This window comes from Anser cygnoides, chromosome 4 (genome assembly GCF_040182565.1).
Source record: "Anser cygnoides isolate HZ-2024a breed goose chromosome 4, Taihu_goose_T2T_genome, whole genome shotgun sequence".
Lineage (NCBI taxonomy): Eukaryota > Metazoa > Chordata > Aves > Anseriformes > Anatidae > Anser > Anser cygnoides.
In genome coordinates this window covers 19,144,657-19,162,219 of record NC_089876.1, presented here as the reverse complement: position 1 = coordinate 19,162,219, position 17,563 = coordinate 19,144,657, and the positions used below count along the sequence as shown (strand labels likewise).

At 42.6% G+C, this 17,563-nt stretch overlaps 1 long non-coding RNA gene across 1 annotated transcript; it reads left to right on the top strand.

Moving 5' to 3' along the window:
- The first annotated feature begins 9,379 nt into the window (after positions 1-9,379).
- On the top strand, positions 9,380-15,349 carry LOC106035854 (uncharacterized). Its single transcript, XR_001206993.3, has 3 exons — positions 9,380-10,074; positions 12,240-12,322; positions 14,588-15,349. It is a non-coding gene; the product is annotated as an uncharacterized lncRNA (long non-coding RNA).
- The last annotated feature ends 2,214 nt before the right edge of the window (positions 15,350-17,563 follow it).

Sequence of the window (17,563 nt, the reverse complement as noted above, 5' to 3'; positions counted from 1 at the left end):
GTCCATTTCTTATCGATTTGGGGTTTTGAGAGCCTGGACCTGAAGGGAGCCATGCTCTTCCATGTTGGACGAAGTTTCTGTGTCTGGGGTAACTCGCACCTCCAAAGTCTTGCCGCTCTCTGGTTTCCCCGTTCACTCTTTCCTTACACCCCCTCTAGTGTTACCAACTATGTAATGCAGCTACGAGGTTTTTTTTTCTGTTCAGATTAAAGGCATTTGTTTCCTTTCCTTTCTTTCTTTCCTTCTTTCTTTTTTTTTTTCTCCTCTCACCACAAACCAAAGATATCTTCATTTTCAAAATATAAGGTACTCAGGCAGGTTTCTTAAATGCAGAGTGGATAGGAACCAAACCCTAAAATTAACCCACAGACTCTGATCTTCACTGGGGAGTCTCCTCATTAAATTTTACTGAATCATTGGCATTTACGTCAAAATTGCAAAAATAAATATAAATCTATCAACACTGAATACATTTCATTTGAAACAAGCCTTGAGCATTATCCACTGATCAGGTGAGTCATTAATGCAGGGAATAATTCTTTTTGTTTCCTCCTCTTTCTTCAGAAATAACACAATTCTCTGTAACTAATTATAGGCTTGTGCAATCAAAGGCAGGGCTGACATACCTTAATGGGATGCAATTGCTCCGGGATCATTGCTTTCCTTTTGGGTATTCCACCTTCTGAGGAGTCAGCAGCCTTTGTGGTGTGGTTCACTGAAACTCCATCATAGTTTGAGCGTCAGCTTCAGATCAGCACCACACCAGCTGCCCCCCGGTTTCTTTGTCCTTGCCAGGTTAACGTTTTTTTTTCCCACCCTTTACCACGTTCTTCAGATCGTCCTCTGAAAGTTTCTATTCATCCTTGAAAGTCACAGCAAGATACCAGCCTTCCCAAAAAGCAGAGCGTGGATGGTTGCTCCTCTCCAAATTTAAAAGGGAAGACAGAGTAGGGCCTACCCGAAACACTCTTTTTCACACCATAACCCAGAAGAAATGGAGCTGCAGCTGCTGCTATTTTTTTGTTGTTGTTCTTTTTTTGTTTGTTTGTTTTTCTAGTATCTAGAGAACAAGTCTTAGGAGGAGCAGCTGAGGGAGCTGGGGTTGCTTAGCTTGGAGAAAAGAAGGCTCAGGGGAGGCCTTTTGTACTTTAAAGGAGGTTGTAGTGAGGTTGTGAGAGAAGAGCTCAGGCTCTTCTCCCAAGCGTCACAAGTGATAAGACGAGGGGAGATAGCCTCAAGTTGCACCAGAGAAGTTTTAGGTTGAATATTAGGAGAAACTTCTTCACTGAAAGGGTTGTGCAGCATTGGAGCAGGCTGCCCAGGGAAGTGGTTGAGTCACCATCCCTGGAGGCCTTCAAGAAACGTGTAGATGTAGAACTTAGTAGCATGGTTTAGTGGTGGACTTGTCAGTACTAGGTTAAAGATTGGACTAGATGATCTTAGAGGTCTTTTCCAACCTGAATGACCCTATGATTCTAACACCATGGATTAGGTGAAGAAAATGTTGAAGGGAAGCATCTGGAGCTGCACATTGCCACACTGGAAAGAGTCACAGAGAGGTGTGATGCAGTTTCACAGACAAGGAAGAGATTTTTTACAGTCTGGTAGATGAGTTGAGAGAGATAATACGGGTCTTGGGAAGGCTGGATGAGAAATTTATGAAGGCATCTCCTTATTCCAGTTTTGATGCATCAGCGAAGTAGCCTAGTCACAGATTGGTGGAAAGCAACAAAAGCAGGTGGCAGAAGTTTAATGTAAGAGATATTGAAGTAGAGACTAGAAAACTAGAGATGGTGAGGCTGTAGACAAATGTTTAGTTATCTGGAGGAAAACAAATCACATTTTCCAAGCACAGAGATATATCAGTATGAGATCAGGGAATCAGAGAGAGCAAAAAATATGTTTCTAAATAAAGGAAAGGGATAGGAATGATGGAATGTGAAGTGTGAATTTACTTAATTGCTGTGTAGAGAAAGTATCTAAGTGCATTTCCAAGGTCACTCAGAGAATGCAATCCACATCATTTTCCCTTTCAGAGTCACCCTAGTTTATGCTTAATTAAACTATGCAAGCTCTGCACACTCTAGAAAATGCCCTTTTTATTACATTGTAGGCAATTTGCATTTCTGAAGGGCATTTGGGAACCATGACATCACCAGAATGAAGGGCTTCTGGTAGCGTAGCTTCCATTTTCGTCCAGTTGCAATTGTTGACTTTTATTCCAAAGTCCATTTCTATTTCCTGCTTGGACATTAGGGCAGGATTGTACAAGAGCGCTCATTTTCTAGCTTCAGTGGCTGTTTCAGTTCTTCTGACTCAGCAGTCCCCTTGGAGATGATTCATCCTACAGCTGCAGGTGTGCTCTGACAATTATTCCTCCATTTCAGTCCAGTGAATGAAAGGTCAGTGGGTCAACAAAGTACTCATCACCCAGGGCTGGTGGGGTCAGTGTGGGGCTGGAGCTGGCATGGGGGAGGAGGGAGCGGCGCTGCTCTCCGCATGTTGATTACGCCCTCTGCCATCTCTTTCTCTTCTGCTCTCGCCAGTATGGTAAATGGGTTTGCCAGAGTTTTATAGAAAGCAAAGTGCCAATGAGGTCCTGAATGTGGAGATTTACTTGGGATGCTTCTGAGAGCAAGCCAGAAATAGAACGGGGAAACAGAAGTTAAGTCAGCAAATCTGGTTAATGGCATCTGCCTAGAATTTGTTTCTAAACTCCATAGCCCGGGGGTCTCCTTGGATCCCCAGCTTCTCTTGGTTCCTGCTGGCAGCATTTTCTGACTCTGTTTTGTACCATTAGTGTCTGGGGAGAACACTGCAGGACTTTCATTCTGGAGGAAGGCTCATTACAATTATCTGAGCCTCTCACACCTCAGGATCTGATTACGGTGCTGGGGTTACACCTTGAAATCATTACAATTAAGACTTAATGAAGTGAGTAACTACAGAGTCCTGCAGTTACTCCCCACTAACTTGCTGCATCTGCCTCCAACACAGGAATAGCTACCACCTGACTTTTATAATTTTTAAGAAGTGAAACCTCCTGTTCCAATTTTGTTCTGCAAAATCAGAGTCCACAATGCTGGGACTTTGGGAGCCTAAGCAGCTCCTATTCCGCATCACAACATAGACTGGGTGAGCTTGGAGCATGCTCCTGGCTGAAAATGGGTGTATGTGGGGGTGAAACTCTGTTTTTTGGTCTGGAAAGTGACCTTGATGACAAGGAAATCCTAGGTGACGACTGTGGAGAAGGCTCTGCTCATGTCCACTGAACTCTGGTCCAACTTGTGTGCAGTGCAGTTGGCTGATGTGCCTGAATGAGCCTGTTCCAGGACATTGGGAGCCCATGTCCCTGGGCAGGAGCCTCCTTCTCTCCTAGGCTTGCTGTTCATGAGCACCATTGGACTTGATCCTCCGGACTATTTTGCTAGCAGAGCAGTGAAAAGAAACGATGGCACAGGAAAACCTTAAGGTTTGTAGGGATAACAGGGAGGTTTTGTGGGGTTACCCTTCGCTAAGGCAGCCCACAGTGGGCAAGAGACCAGAGCTCCTGCCGCCAGCGTCTGCTTGGCTCCTCCTGATGTGCCTTAAGGATGTATCTGACCTGAGTCAGGAGGGCAAAGTGAAATATGGAGCTAACTGGCACTTGGACACCTTCTGGCCACCCTGGGGTGAAATGGAGCATACGTGTGTGCAGATAGATAGACTTCTCAATCTCTCTCACGTTGCTGTGCTAGTAACAAACGGTGATTGGTTCCTTTACTTGTCTAAGGTATGAATCAAGACAGATTTGGGGGTAGAATGGAAGGTAATAGAGAGTTTAAATCTTTTCAATTCTATTTCTTTCCTCTTTGCCCCCAATCTACTTGTCTCTGTCTTTCCAATAGTTGGGAGATTATAATGTCTGAATCATTAGACTTTAAGAACCATAAGCCCTTTTCACTTAAATGACAACTGCGATATTTACCTTCACTGTTGTAGGGAGACTCCTATCAACATGCAGGTTGGATGAGGATCATTTGCCTTTCCATACTTCCAATGGATTACCAGTGAGGGTCAACTGGTGCAAATCCTGGCCCTTTGGCACAGTGGGCAGAGAACAAGAGAGTTCTTGTAGCTTGGCATCAGGCAGCTCTGGGCCCTTCTCCTCTCACTGAAAAGAGGAGCTTCTCCATAGAAGGGGGGTGGAGGGAAATGCTAAGCTATCAATCCAGGAAAGTAAGGAAGAAATAAATCTCTTTTAAAAAGTCATTGACTTCAGTGTCCTGCTCTACTCAGAATCATTTTAGCAAATGTGACTGAGGGTTTGAACGTAGTACTGGTGGTATCTGTGATGTTACTTGGCTGCAGGAAGAGTTTCTAAAATGTCTGGAGCTTTAGGATAGTTAGAGGTTTGGTTCCAAGGAGCAGGGGTGCAGACAGAAACAGGTTACTTGCTGGTGTGTTAACAGCTGTAGGGGAAGAGAGTTACCCTTCTGGTGAGATCCTCTTTAGTGAGCGCAGGGAGGGAAGAATACATTTGAACTATGCAGACCATGAAGAGAGCAATGCAAAACGTGACCTCTCTGTAGTGAGAAATGCTGCACATTTGCTGCAGTTATCAGTAGAGGCATGCTAGACTGCTCAGGAAATGTTGCAGGAACGTTCACTTTTTCATCTGTTACTCCATTTCTTATTGTTGCTGTCTTTAACATCTGCTTTTCTGAGACTTCTTCTCCAACTTCTGCTTGGTGAGCTGAATATTAATCGTGTTCCAGCCTCTTTTCAATTCTGCCCATGTTAGTTAGGCCTGTGATAGGAAGGATCAGAAGACAGAGTATTCAGGTGACAGAAAGGCTGTCAGAACATGACCTGAGCCAAAATGGAAAAAGTCAGAGTCACAGGATGGTTGAGGCTGGCAGGGCCCTCTGGGTCCACCCGCCCCAGCCCCTGCTCACGCAGGGCCACCCAGCGCAGGCTGCCCAGGCCCACGTCCAGGCGGCCTCCGAAGGTCTCCAAGGAGGAGGCCCCACGGCCTCTGGGCAGCCTGTGCCAGGGCTCTGTCACCCGCACGGCACAGAAGTGCGGCCTGGTGTTTGTTTTTTCCTTATGTTCAAACCCTTCCTATGGGAAGGGAGTGAAGAAGAAATACACAGCTTATAACCCCTGGTACAGAAAATCCAGCCATTCTACGGCTATTTAATTCTCCGCTCCTCTTGTCCTCCTCAAGATGTGTACAGATGAAATCACTTCCATGTCATTTGCAGTGACAAAGTGTTCCTAAGTATAGACTTAGCTTGGTGACCTTGTAGTCAGCAGTCAGTTAAGGCACCACTTAGCACTGACACCGAAGCTATTTAGGAAGTAATGAGTTGGCACAGCATACTAACTTCTGGAATAACTGGGAGCTAATGTCTGCTGCATGCCCCATGCAGTGGTATAATTTAGGGAAGAGAGTGAGTCATTCCTACTGCTCCCAACTGCAGCCCAAGGCATTAAGTTGGTCTTTACTAGAACAACTCAGGCCCATCCATAGTTTTATTCCCTGTTGTACTTCACCTTCATTTGCCTACACTAACTAGCTCAGGATCTTCCCTTTCAACCCAAGAAGACCAGCTCTCTGTAGTTATCCACGAGTACTGTGACATTGAGGTAAATTATGTAAAATTATCTAGAGTTATAACAACAATGACAAAAGGGTCTTCTGCAATCCCTCTCATCTGAAGTAAGTCATAAATTCTCCCCAGGGGCAGGTGAAGGAGAATACTTACTGAGCCCTCTCTTATTTGAAAGAGCTTGGGAGGTAAGAAAGCCTCTCCTATCCTGAGAAGAGACAGGCTCTGATATCCCAGTCCTGGGGCTCCCCAGAGCCTACTCTTGGAAATGAGAGTAGGCCTTGGAAATGACGCATGGTTGTCAGGCACGAGTAGCACCCAAGGGCGTGCAGATCTTTTGGCAAAACGTGGAGTGTTATAAGCAGAGTCTTTGAATTGCTCTGAGCAATGAAAAATGGGGATGGAAGCGGCTCTTCCTGCATGGAGAGGCCACAATGGGGGGCAACAGCTCCTGCAGCTTCTTTCTACAAAGCTAGTTTCAGTCAGAATTACCTATATTACACAAACAACTCAGCGAGAGAGACTGGGAAGAGTTTTTCTTCAATCCATAGGGATGTGTTTGGGGGCTTTCCTTCTCTTATTTGGTAAAAACTCATAATTATTTTCACCAAGATACCAAAACGCAGCGTAGAGTTACAAACCATTTTGTGTAGGAGGCCAGAAAGGACCCTGACTACAAGTATTCTCCTCGTGAGGAGTATTCAGCTCCAGTGTGAGGCAGTTTCTGAGCAAGACAAACTACTTCTCTCCCTGAGTTTGCTCTCTAGTGTCAACAAATCAAATCTGAGTTCTCTCAGTTTAAATATATTTTCAGAAAAATCTGCTATTGGACACATCCTATTACACAAGTGTTTGAAAATCAAAATGAATACGAAAGGTTTCTTTTTTTGTGCGTGTATTTCTTCTGTCTGAAATCTTTCACATGCAGATGTTGATGGTTTGTCAAGCACAGAAGAAACATCTCAGTTTCAGCAGATGCAAGGAAATAGAATATCTAAGGAAATAGCCAAAAGTAGGAGCAAATGAAAGATCTTTTCAATAATGTGCAAGGTTACGGAAAACAAGGATATTCACAAACCTTCTAAAACTGAATACAAAACAATGAGATTGTATTTACTTTAACAAAAGAGCTTTCTTTTGTCTCTTTGTATTTAACCCCAAATTATTTGCATTGTCTCCCATGGCAACAAATTCAATCCTTTGAAAATATATTTTTTTGCTGTTAGTATCTATTACAGTAAAACATATGACACTTATTGTCAAGAACTGTGCAGGAGGCATAGAGGAAAATTCAAGAAAAGCATAAAGAGCTCTTATACCACGTGTTCAGCATACCAAGCTACTTAACTTCTTGTCTTTGGTTTTGTTCTTCAGGTCGGAAGACTTTTGAAGTATTGCCAAGATAACATACTCCTTCTGCATGGACTAGAGATTGCTCAGTGGTGGCCTCTCCGCCCATGTAAAGGTGGAACTGGAAGCAGACCTCGCACCTCTGGGGAGCTCTGCCTCATCCTGCTTGGCTGCCTACTGAGAAAGACCATGCAGGTAGTGATTACCAGCAGGTCCTTCAGTGCCTTTCAAGAAACAGCATGAAAGAACGACTTCAGGTGATGCAAGCTCGGTTTGGTTTACTTTTAAGCAGGTGGCTAGGTAAGATAAGAGAAACACTAAGAGCGCTACATTCAGTTGGTGTGGTTGTGGCACTTCTGGGCACTAGGAGGAATAGATGGGCAGGGAGGGTCGGTCTTCTGACAGGGTTAGGTGGTGGAGGCAAAGTACTGCACAAACACAGCCTTTCTGGGCGGGTAGATGTCACAAGTAAGGTCACTTCTCTGTGCAGGGGTTTATTGGGCTGGGGATCACTGCACAGTTATCACTTCATTGGAGATGTGCTACTGTGCTTCACAGGCTATAAATTTGTTGTCCTTGCCAGAAGCTTTAGCGGTGTATAGGGCTTATGTGGGAAGGTTTTAGTAGCAGGGAGTTTCAGGGGTGCCCTGTGAGCAGAGCCCAGCACCTGCCCCAGAGCCAGATCCAGCTGCTCCAAAAGGGACCTGCTGCTGGTGCTTTTAGTTTGCTTTTAGTTCTCATTGGTCTAGCCTGTTATTAATAGGCAGTAAATTATATTACTCTCCTTACGCTGAGCGTGTTTCACCTGTGACAGTGATTGGTGAGCCCTTTTCCATTTTATTTTCTCCCCCTCTTCCTTTGAGAAGGGGGAGTGAGAGAGTGGTATGGTGGAGGTTTCACCCTCACAAAGCAGTGAAGCAGAAGTCCTCCCTTTTGCTTCTGACTCTCTTTGGTATGAAAAGGTTATTTCAAAGATCTTTCATCGCCCAGTCCACCTAGCCTCGATTCCTCTGTTGACACCTGAGATTTATGATAAGTGACGTGAGATCATGAGTAGCCCGGGGGGAAGTGCCCTGTCCCGGCACAGAGAGGTTTCCAAGCAGGAAGACGAGCTGCTGCACTGAGCCTTCCCGGTTCCTCTCCGCGATGCAGCCCCCAGCCGGAGATGGGCCGAGCAACGACAGGCCTGTACCTCTGCAGGGAGGGGTGCTGCTGGCTGGGGAGGGAGCAGAGCACAGTGGGCTTCCCTGAGTGTTCGTCTGCTTAAACTCTTGACAAAGTGCATCGTTACGGGAGGCCGAGAAGTGACTTGCCTCCCCTGGGTACATTCGGTTTTCTGGAGTCTCAGGGTGCAGCCTTAGCCCATCCTATTACTCCTTAGGTAGCTTAAAGATCCCTGAATCTTAACCATCTGATAGCGAGGCAATGCATTTAAATATCCCCAGGAGAGCAGTGCAATACACAATGGGTTCAGTGGAAATGCCTGTGGAGCTCAGCCATCTCGTATTTCCAACTAAAACTTGCATCTTATCCCATTGTGTGGTTGAGGATAATGGAAATTTGAGACAGTGTTTCCAGGTAGTTTCTGTTCACATACTGTTAGGCAGTCCTCAGAGGGCTTTTTACCCTGAAGCCAGCACACTCTGTGCCCTCAGAACTACCAGAAAAATATACTTTAAAATCCCATGAAATTTAGTAAACATTAGAGAGTTTTTTCCCATGTGATTTTCCTGACTACCAGTCCAGTCTATGCTTCCTAAGAGCACCTATTTATCTCCTCCTGACTATTAAAGCTCCCCTATTTCTCTCTTTTCCCCTCTTCCCGCTGTTCTTTCACCCTCCAGCTAGTGTGGGCAGCTAAGCTGAAAGAACGAAAAAATTGAAGGAAGGGAAAAATAATGAAAGAAATCCATCAGGAATTTATCTCTGATGGAAATTTGAGGTATCTCTATGGTAAGAGGTAAGGAGGTGTTTCCAGAGGTCTTGCTGTCTTTGCCTGCCATGGGAATTACTTCCAGGTCAGCCAAGCAGAACTAAACAGTCTGAAATCGTTCCTGGGATTAAAACCCTCAAACCACCATGAGGTGGTGGCACTGAGATGGGGCTGACCTTGCCCCAGTCTCTGCCAGCCCCAGGTCTGGTCCCATTCCCAAACTCACTTGGAGCCACGCTGGCGTTTTTCAGCAAAACGAACCCCACAGGCGCTCCCTGCCCCTGCTCTGCTAATTTGATGAATAGGCTGGACTGAGCATCCTCCTCCTCACAGAGCAACCTCGCGTCACCGGGACGGCGTGATGGCTGGTTTCCAAACCATGCAGCGTGGAGCACGGGGGCTTCAGAGACAGCTTACAGAATTATCCCGATAAGCAGTGACGAAGGAAGCAGGGCCATTAGTCACAAGGAGACCAGGGCTCTGACAGTGACAGCCGATGATGTACAGCAGCTGCATTTGGTTTGCAATCAGTTCAGGCTACACTTCAGACACTGAGGTATTTTTTGAGGGTTTTAGTTTTTTTTTTTTTAGCATATCCAGAGAGTTATGTACATTGCTCCAGTTGTTGTGTACGCGCCAGGCTGAGAAAGTGTTCTCTTTCAAATCCCCAGTGGCCTGCTAAAGCCCCAAAACAAGCAGCGAGGATTAATTCCTCCCCAGATAAGATTCTTCTAAATCCTAACAGATAATTTGTTTGAAGTTTAATTTTAGTCTGTTATTACACACACAGGCCTTATCTTCATTCAGAGTCGTTAGCAAAATTAAACAAGGCTCTTCAAATAGGAAAGGGAAGCATAGCAAGAGCCCAAGCAAATGAGTGAAATCCAGAGCTAATGGCACTAACGGTAGGCTTTTGCACGGCCAGCAAGCCCAAGTCCTCAAGGAAGCTCCGATTTATTTTGTTCTCCCATTTTTGTTCCTTGTGGTAGGTGTACAGGCTGCCCGGTGTGGGAATGACCCCATGGGACTCAATCCTCCTCTGCTGTGATGCATATTTGACCACATATGTCCTGCACCTCCTCCTGGTTAATGAGATTAGTATGTGGTACAATGGAGTTGAAGTCTGTCCTAATTGCTTGCGTGGTGAATCTGGATCTCCACCAGAGGGCTGAGCTCTTCCCCTCTAGCCCGCGTGAGGTAGGAGCCTGAGGAGGAGGCCATCTCCTCATTACTGCTGTAAATGGGATTTGGGCCCTCAGTCCCAGTCAGAGCACGTTAACACTGCAGTGTCACCCTGGTCAGGGCGATGTTTAAGTGAACGCCTAGACAGTGTTTATGCTGTTTGACCTCAACCAGCACTGTTCTGACCAGAGCACAGCTGACCATGTTCGTACCTGATGTACCTTTTTTTAATAAATGCAAGAATCTCTGAAGACAATACTTTAGAAATCTCCCTCCCTAACTGCAGTTATAAAATACCCGGATCCAGAAAAGTAAAAGAGGGACTAAGATTACCTGTGGTAATCTTGAACCAAGTTGGGAGAAGAGCAAAGCTCTCGCTATCTGCCTTTAGAGAGGTTTATTTCTTGCTGCCAAAGCCAGCATTGCTAGGACCACATGGGCTCCCTCTAGCGAGTACAGGATGAATTCTTCCGCACTAAAGCTGTGAAAGCCGTCTGGAGCTCATCCACTTCAGCATATGAAACTGGGTGATAAAGTAGGTGGAACATGGTATCTATAGGATTAAGCCTCAGGTCAGGGTGCTGAAGACCTAGGTTTCAATACCAATGTGATGCACCACTAGAAAATGTTTAATTCAGTCGTTTCCTTCTGATAATGGAGAACTGACTGTATAATTTAATTTAGGACATCATGCAAAAAGGAACTGTAATAAGCAGAAGATATCTTCATTCTCCCTGCCTTCTAAAGTGGGTAGGTCTGTGTAGAGGTAGATGGGACAGAGAACAATTTTTCTTCTAAGTTCAAGTGTTGCATAGTAGAAGGGCAGGAAGCAAGAGACACAAGTTGCTGTAATGTACATTATGGTTAGATAACAAAAAGGAAATTCTTATCAGTCTGTGTGGCCAAGCACTGCATCACGTTGCTCAGGGAGGTTGTGGGATCTCTGTCCTTGGAGATATTCAGAACTTGACTGCACCAAGGCTTGGTGACAGGAGCTAGCTTTGACATTTGCCCTGCTTTGAGAAAGGTGTTGGAACAAATGAGCTCCAGAGGTCCCTTCAGCCTCAAATTTGCCTATGATTTTATGATGGATACAAAAGTCCTTCTGACACATTAACTAACAAGTTTTTCATATTTCAAAGAGGAACAACATGTTTTAATTCACACACATATCTATTCACAAATGATGAAATGGGCAGAGTGAGTTCTAGGCGCAGGACAAAAAGCACCGTGTAGGCTTTACACATTTACATGTAATTTCAAAGAGCAACCTCCTGCTCTGAGTCTCAGTGATGAATTTTGAGCTCTAAAAGTCTGGCTGTTCCTTAGAGGTTGGACCACTTCTTTGTCAATTGGCTCACAGTCTGAGCTGCATCAGTACAAATGAGGTTGAAAATAATTTGTCCAAAATGCCATTTTCAGTCTTTCTACTTGCATTAATATGTAGCTTTTTAATGGATTTATTTATTTTCTTGTACAAATATGCTACCTCTATTACACTAGATAGTATTATGTTCCTCTAAGAGGTCACTAAACTTAGGCCAATTCTTAAGAAGTTATTAACAGCAGGTCCTATTTTCAAGTTATGTTTTCCATGATATTTTCCACGAATTCGTTTGGAGCTTTTTTATTTTCCTTTACAAAATGATGCATTTTGATACCAAAACTGTTTTTAAAATGCACATATTTAAGTTGCTGTGAAAATATCACAGCAGATAAAGCACTACATATATTGCTCCTCCTTAGCTTGCATAGTCATGCTAGTCTATTTGCTGTAAACAGTAACAGCATGTTGTACTCTCCCACTGGGAAGAGGAAAAAAGCATTTTCAACAGCAGCCTGAGTAGGATCGTAAACAACATAACAGTCGGCAGAAAGACTAAAGTGACGCTTTCTTGCTGAACAAAGACCTCTAAAGACAGATAAGCAAGGTAAGGTACCTGAGTACCAATATGGCTAATGCAGATATGGGCTGAATTTGAATTCCTCTCCTATGGAAGTATGCATCCCCTGTGAGATGCAGAGCATGCCCGTTGTAGACTGAAAGCTGTTCTGTTTCAGACAAAACATCATAATTCACTCTCATTATGCTGGTAATTTAGATGTCCAAATCCAAGGTTCAAGTGACCAGGCAAAAACCTTTCTCTTCATCATTTTGCTTTTATATTGCCCCTAAACAGCTTGAAAGTGTGAAACTCTGTTCAGAGACAAGGAGACAAAAACCCAATGCCATGACTCTGATGAGCAGATGACAAGGTAGCAGGTAAGTTCCAGATATTTGGATTGCTGATATTGTTTATATCAAGAGTAGTTTCTCTTTATCATGATTATTTTTTTATATCACTGAAACTTTGATTTTTGTTTTTTACTTCTCCACTGGGCAATATTTGTGGATTTTTTTCAGTATTTGGATACTCACACACATTCAGGAATAGAATTATGGTAAGTATTCTGTCTCACAGTTCAATTTCACATATTGTTTAAGGTCATAGCTCAGTGGACAAAGCGTTGTTAGTTTTGTGGTGAATTTTGCTAGCCATTATGGTGGTAGCATTGAACGGTCAACTGTTTTCCTGGAAAGCACACATTGGTAAGCCTCTATACCAGAAGAGCTCTAGGATCAATCAAACCTCCTTACGCTCTCCAAATAAACCATATTTGCAGACCTTTCAGTTTTATACGGTGACAGGCACAGCCAAATGCAAAACTTTGCTCCAAGCACCTCAGACATTTTTGGAGATGAGTTTGAAAGTTGCACCCTAATATGAGGTCACCTTTAACAACTTTATTTAGGGAAGAAAAATTCTCTCTGATCAAGACCGTGGTCCTGAAATCTATACTGGGATCTGATTTGTGTGGCTTGATTTCATGTGGGGTTTTAAGACTGTTGGTTCTCATTTCTTCACATGCTATTAATGTGTGTACCCTGTACCAAAAAGGCAGGAACAAGAAGAAACTAAAATACAGGAAAAAAGAACCAACACAATGAGAATAGGGAAAGTTAAAGCAGATTTATCAAAAAGAAAGGGAAAAAAGGAAAGGGAGGATGTAAACTAGAAGATGACCCAGTGGGTTAAGCAAGGGCAGGTAGATGCATATTCTCAGGCTCTGAGTCCAACTGTCTGCAGTTAAATTTTCATGCTTTTATTTAGAGTTAAGGGAAGGAAGATGGGCTTGTCAGCATGTTCGGGGTTATTATTTCAGTCACGGTGAGTATATTAGGTCTCAGCCCTAGTGAAATAGTATTATTTGCATTACTTGTGGGTTATCTCTACAGCTGTCAATTCTGATGTAATTATGCCACAGCATGTGAAAACTTTTATAATTTATATCCTAAAATGAAGGATTGAAACTGAGGCCTTTCTAATGTCAATGAAAGACATTCTATTTCACTTCAGCATGAAGTCAGGATTTCATCTCAAACGTGGAGCTTGTTCAATACTGAGAGCTCTGTGAACTTAGAGTGATGAGCCAAAGCCAAATCTTGGGAGCTCAGGAGGGTTCTGTTTTCCAAAAACTAATGTAAGTTGGCAGGAGTTTCTCCCATCCCTCCCTTCATGGCAAGGCTGTACAGGGTCAGTATAAAATAAGCTGCTATGACTGCTGCTTCTTTTAAAGAAGAATTGCTCTGTGTGGTGCAGCAGGGGCAGGTTTCACAAAGGTTATTACAAAACAAGCACTTGCACACAGGACTTATGGTGAGGACGTTATCTCCTCTAATCCAAGAATTTTCTCTTTTTTTCCTCGCTTGGGGTGTGCAGTGCTTTACAGGCAAACACAAAGGCAAAACAGCCATGTGCTCTGAATAACTTGCATTCAAATTAGATTGACAACATAATGAGAGCTGAATAATGTTATATTTGGAAGTCGTTGATAGAAATCATCCCAGCTCATATCTTGAGAGGATAGTAGGATGAGTGGTTATCTATGGCCCTGCTGCTCCTTTCACAGTCATTTTCTTTTCTCATCTTGCCTGGCACTCTTCAAAAATAGACTCTTAAGATATGAAATTTATCTTTATTCTTCTAAAAAAATATCCTCCTAACTTTCTGGATGGACCCTTATAACGCTCCGATTATGCTTTAGAGTTGGTGTACTCAAATCCTCGCTGATTTCCAGGATGGGTCTTAAATCACACATTATATACCCCTATCCCTCACTATTCTGCTTTGGATTTACAGTTCCAGTTAAAGTTACATCTGTGAAGGAAGATGACATGAGCAAGCATCTTGCTGCTCCCTATCGTTTTAAAATACCAAATCAATTTAAGGGCTTAACTTATTGTTATAGTTTATATTGAACCTCCTGAATCAGTTCATTGAATTTTAGCTGTAGCTATATAAAATTCTATACAGTGAAATTATTTGGCCATACTGTGAATGGCTATGCCATGATCCATCAATGCCACTAACTGCCAGCAATAAAGAAATCCCCCTTTATTCTCCATTCATTTCAGAGAATTTCTAAAACTATTATTGAACACCAGGAGTATGTTTTACTAGGTTTTTAATTTTTTTTTCTTTTACAGAGCATATTGATGATATTTACCTGAAACGCACTTCACTATTGAGTGGCTTCAGTAGCTGTCAGAAAGAGACACTGGGAATACCCAAGGAAACACAGACTTGTAAGATTGGCTTTAGTAGTGAGCAAGATAATGGAAACATTTATAAGGGAGAAGATTACAATTCAGTTAGAGATGTGATTTAGTGTGGGGAAAGCTGCATAGTTCTGTTAAAAGAAGATCATGTATGACAAATGTATTAGGGTCATTTCATTGCACTGCTGAATTGATAAAGACAAAATCGTTGACATAATTCATCCAGATTTCAGGAAAGTATTTGTTACAGACTGTACAGCAGATCGATTTACAAGGTCAGAAAGCAGAGCATAGGAGACAACTCCTGAAATGGAATACAAATTGGTTTAGGCACAAGAAACAGATGGTGTCAGTAAAATGAAACAATTCAGGGCGCAGCGAGGTACGGATATGCCTGAACACGAATACTGAATACCACAAGATTCGGGTCCCAAATCATTTGTTGCGCTAGGAATGTGGACATGGGTAGGTCTTCATAGCTTTGGAATGACAAGAGTCGCAAACCCTTTGGGGTGATTGATTTGAAAACAACCACAAAAATGCAAATCATTGTGGAGAAATCCATGCAGTAAATGCACTTCTAAAGTCCTCTGCAGACAGCTGAAAAATGCCTAAAATTCACAGGTGATTAACCACTTCTACCTGCTTTTTAACACCATCTGTGCACCTTGTTAAATACCAAATTGAAACAGATACATTTTCCTGGTGTGTCAGAATCAGCGCAACCACTGAAGTTGAGAAAAAATGACATTGTGCCGTTAGTGAAATGCATAAATAGTGAAGAATTTGAGGGCACTCTGCACTCTCCATCATCAAAATGTCTAAGGAAGTGCCCTAACCAGGCTTTGACTTTTTTCTTACTGTGTGGATTTTTTCTCTTTATTTTAGGAACAGACTGAGAATGGTCTAGAACTGAGAACGACTGAGAGCAAGCACTGCAAGCTCATTCGGGGCCCCAATAACTGACAATATTCCTCCAAAGACTCATTCTTTGAGTATGAGTTGTCTGCTGTCATACTAAAACACAGAAAAAAACAAGCGGCTGCATTATTTAGTACACTTCTTTAGACAATAGTGCTATTGCTTCTTTTAAAGCAGAAAGGCTTAATGTCTTAAAGTTTGGATGGGAATTACGCTCCTCGTAGCATTTGAAGTTCCACCATGGGTCTCTCCCCATCTTCTAGCCCTACAGTTGTTTGACTGGTGTGGTCCCCTAGGCCTTACCACCACATGTGAAAGCACCAGTTAATTTTATTTATACCAGCCTTTAAATGTATGCATTTCCATAAAGCAAAATATTTCTAGTCAACAAGAATCTTGAGCTAAATCTTTTAAGTCCATGATGGAGAAAACATTTAGGGCCTGACCTGTTGAGCAGAGGCCTGTGTGTCTTCGGCTCCTTATCCATAGAGCTAACCACACCAAATTGCTAGTACAGACCCTCAAAGCCACCCCTTGTGCCCTACTGGCAGGTTTGGGGAACCTTACTTGCAAAAGAACGCAGATATAAAACAGATGGCTAAAGAAAGTACCACAGATCTGCACAGCATATGCAAATTATTTCAAATCCATTTTCATTTATTCTGGTATGCTTGGCTTAAAATTATGATTCAGTAGCTGTGTCATAATTCGTATTTGTCCCTCCAAGCTGCCTCTGGAGGACAAGGCGATGGCCAGGGAGAGTACCCACTTCAGCCTGTGATTTCTGTCTGCCGCTGAATACAAGCCAGAGCCCCCAGCCCTGATCTTACATAGTACTGTGAGATTCTGCTTGGTACTAACTGCTTGGTGCCTTCGCCGTTTGTCAGAGTGAAAAAAATAAAAATACAGTCCACGTATGACCTCTCACTAGGACCAGGAGATTAAATTTTGAATTGATTCAGTAACCAAAAAGCATAAAGAAAAAGAATCTTTCTTGGTGAAAGAAAAGAGATCATTTAAAAAATAAACAGGAACCAAAAGTAAAAAGGTATGAAATTTAAAGGTAAAAGAAGCAGCAATATATAAGTTAAAGGTAAAGGACTACTTTCACTGAAATAATAATTTCCTCTCTGATAATTTAATAGGATCATAATCTCATTAGTAAAATATAAAAGCCAAATGAAGTTCTGGAAAAACTTGGCACCTTTTAAATAATACCTATATCTTGTCCAGAATCGTTTGAGGGGAATTGTATCTTAAAAAGAGGTTGTAAGCCCCCTGGTTCTACTAGGTGTAATAACAAGCTTTATAACATTGAGCAATTAGAAATCACACACAAAATGAAGCAGGTCTTAGTCTGGTGCTTTGATTCTGCATGACCAACACATGAAAGCAGTATGAGAAAAGACAAGAGGCGGCATCCACTCCCATGGGTATCGTGACATGGGAATTACAGGGTTCATTTTCTTTCCACCTGATTCAAACCTGGAGCATAAAAGCAGAGCCTTCAATTTCTTTTTGTTAAAGCTCCTGCATTTTTGTAACTAAATATTTATGTGAAGAGAAGGAGGTTATTTCCATACAGTTATGATCTTATCTGGAATGTAGGAACCCAAAATTCAGCTCTTTGTTCCACTTAACATTTACCTGTTTTCACCAGCTGGAAAAGCTTCTAGGGAGATAAAAGAATGCTCAACAAACTTCCCTTAGAACAGACTGAAAGAGAAGAAGCTCCAGAGGTCTGCAAAATTTGAACACAAAACATGCAAACTTCAGCTTAATGACTCTGTAGGGAACTATTGCACATCCAAAGACATGGTATAGGTTTTAAATGAAATTCCTCATGACTCCATAAAAATTGCATTCCAAAACCGATACATATTATTTTTTCCAGACATATTTTCGAATGGAAAATTATTTTGCTGTGATATTCTTAACAATTTCTGTTTCATTTTTATATTTATGTCCTCTATCATTGAGCCT